At 38.2% G+C, this 2,500-nt stretch overlaps 1 protein-coding gene across 1 annotated transcript in view; it reads right to left on the bottom strand.

Moving 5' to 3' along the window:
* The window catches only part of LOC136827807 (nuclear receptor subfamily 2 group E member 1-like), a 54,751-nt gene that overhangs the window by 37,274 nt on the left and 14,977 nt on the right, over positions 1-2,500 (bottom strand). The gene's annotated exons all lie outside the window — the stretch shown is intronic.

The following is a 2,500-nucleotide window of genomic DNA, read 5'->3' as shown; positions in this document are numbered from 1 at the left end:
TACGTTGACTTTTGTTTGCGCTCCGTTAATAATGAAATGATATGAAAGAGAGAGAGAGAGAGAGAGAGAGAGAGAGAGAGAGAGAGAGAGAGAGAGAGAGAGAGAGAGAGAGACAAAGCTGCATTTGCTTGCCAGAACTTTAATGGCAGTGGTTTGTATTAATAATAATAATAATGACCTTCTGGTCATTATGATAATTGTAATGATAACATTATATAATACTATGTCGATCAATACTCATTCAACTCGATTCAATTTACTGAAACTGTCTTATTTACTTTTTACCTGTTTTAAACCTTTTCGTGAGAGAGGAGATAGACAGAGGAGAGTTTCTTGTCAAATCTCTCTCTCTCTCTCTCTCTCTCTCTCTCTCTCTCTCTCTCTCTCTCTCTCTCTCTCACACACACACCAAGAGTTAGAGAAAAATTAAAATCAGAGAGAGAGAGAGAGAAAGAGAAGGCTTTCTTTTAAAAAATGCAAGATACATATTTCTCTGTCTTGTCTTTGTCTCTGAGGTAGTAAGACAAAACTGAAGCGAGAGAGAGAGAGAGAGAGAGAGAGAGAGAGAGAGAGAGAGAGAGAGAGAGAGAGAGAAAAGTTGCCTTTTAAAAATTCAAGATATCTATCTCTCTGTCTTGTCTTTGTCTCAGAGGAGGAAAGGATAAAACTGAAGAGAGAGAGAGAGAGAGAGAGAGAGAGAGAGAGAGAGAGAGAGAGAGAGAGAGAGAGAGAGAGAGTTGCATTTTAAAAATTCAAGATATCTATCTCTCTGTCTTGTCTTTGTCATTGAGGTAAAAGATAAAACTGGAGAGAGAGAGAGAGAGAGAGAGAGAGAGAGAGAGAGAGAGAGAGAGAGAGAGTTTTTTTAAAATATGCATGTTATCAACTTCCCATTCTTGTCTGGCTCTTAGGAAAGGTGAAACTGAAGAGAGAGAGAGAGAGAGAGAGAGAGAGAGAGAGAGAGAGAGAAAGTAATCCCCACAACAACACTCACTATTCCTGGGAAGACATCATTGCATATGCATCGCATCGACCCACCACTCGGCCAAGACCACTTCTTGAAATGGCTCTTGAATAATGAAGCCATTCGCTGTATCATATTCCCGAATGATTTTCTCGCTAAGTTATAGAGCGAAGTCCTCTGGGAGTCCGGCGGCCATGATGACAAAAGTATCTGAAATGTCATAAAAGTTCCAATACGTTCGGAATCGCCTTGACCGAGACAAATAATGGAAGCAGCGATCTCTCTAACGTGGAAGCGGTTGAATAAGTGATGGGATCGATGGACGGACGTTTTGGGGGATTGGTTTTAAAAGGGGGCGGTGCTCCCTTGTGGCGACTTTGCCTCTGCTGCTCATCTTCAGGCGGAGAAAATGGTGGAAGGGAGGAAGGAAGACGCTCTCTGATAATGGTCGTGCCTCTGGCAGCCATCGCTTGTGTAGACTCACTGTAGGCTCTGCTTGAGTTTGTTGGAGTGCGGAGTCCGTAGAGTGTTTTGAATCTTTATTTGACTCATTACACTGAACAGAAAGATAACCATTTGGTTGGTGCATTATTATTATTATTATTATTATTATTATTATTATTATTATTATTATTATTATTATTATTATTATTAAACTAAACAACTGGAATATTATTATTATTATTATTATTATTAAACTAAACAACTGGAACGGCAGTAATGAATACTAATTAAAACTGTTGATTTTTAAAAGTCATTGAGACGAAAGCCACTCAAATCTTACAACAGCGTCAGATCTACGTCATTCTGTCCACTGTATTATTTGCCAAGTTTATATCTCTCTGTCTACTGTACTAGTTGCTAGAACAACGTTATTGTGTCTAATTTGCTGGTTGTGAGTCTAGGTCCTTTCATCATACGTGCTGGTCGCCAGGTATACCAGTGTTTGCTTGACTTCTCTTACAGCTCTCTTCAATATCAGAGGATTCTTAAAAGTTTTTTTTTATATTCGGAAAGAATATTTTCAATAAGTATCATTTCGTTTCGTACTCTTTTTGCCTTCAAATTTAACATGGAAATGAGTCACCTTGTTCTTAGCGTCGTAGACTTACCTGTTGATTAGCTAATTATTGATTGGGCATCCCTTTTCCTTCTACGTGTTTAAGGTGCCACTAAAATTTGGCTTCCCTCAATTTGTTTGCCTTTGTTGCCGTTCTCTCTCTCTCTCTCTCTCTCTCTCTCTCTCTCTCTCTCTCTCTCTCTCTCTCTCTCTCTCTCTCTCTCTCTCCAGAAATGAAGTATATACCGATATATATCGCATTTTGTAATTATTATTTGCTCAACCAATCGAACATTCAGGTATTCAAAGAAATCACCTCCTGTGATTTTAAATTTCAACAAGTATTTTAAGAAAAATCTTAGTGGTATACAACCATTTTTCTCCAGGGCAAGCTTTCAGTGATTTATACATACATACATACATACATACATACATACATACATACATACATACATACATACATACACACACACACA

This window comes from Macrobrachium rosenbergii, chromosome 42, assembly GCF_040412425.1.
Source record: "Macrobrachium rosenbergii isolate ZJJX-2024 chromosome 42, ASM4041242v1, whole genome shotgun sequence".
NCBI lineage: Eukaryota > Metazoa > Arthropoda > Malacostraca > Decapoda > Palaemonidae > Macrobrachium > Macrobrachium rosenbergii.
The sequence above is the reverse complement of the archived record's forward strand: the minus strand, read 5'-3'. Positions and strand labels throughout refer to the sequence as shown.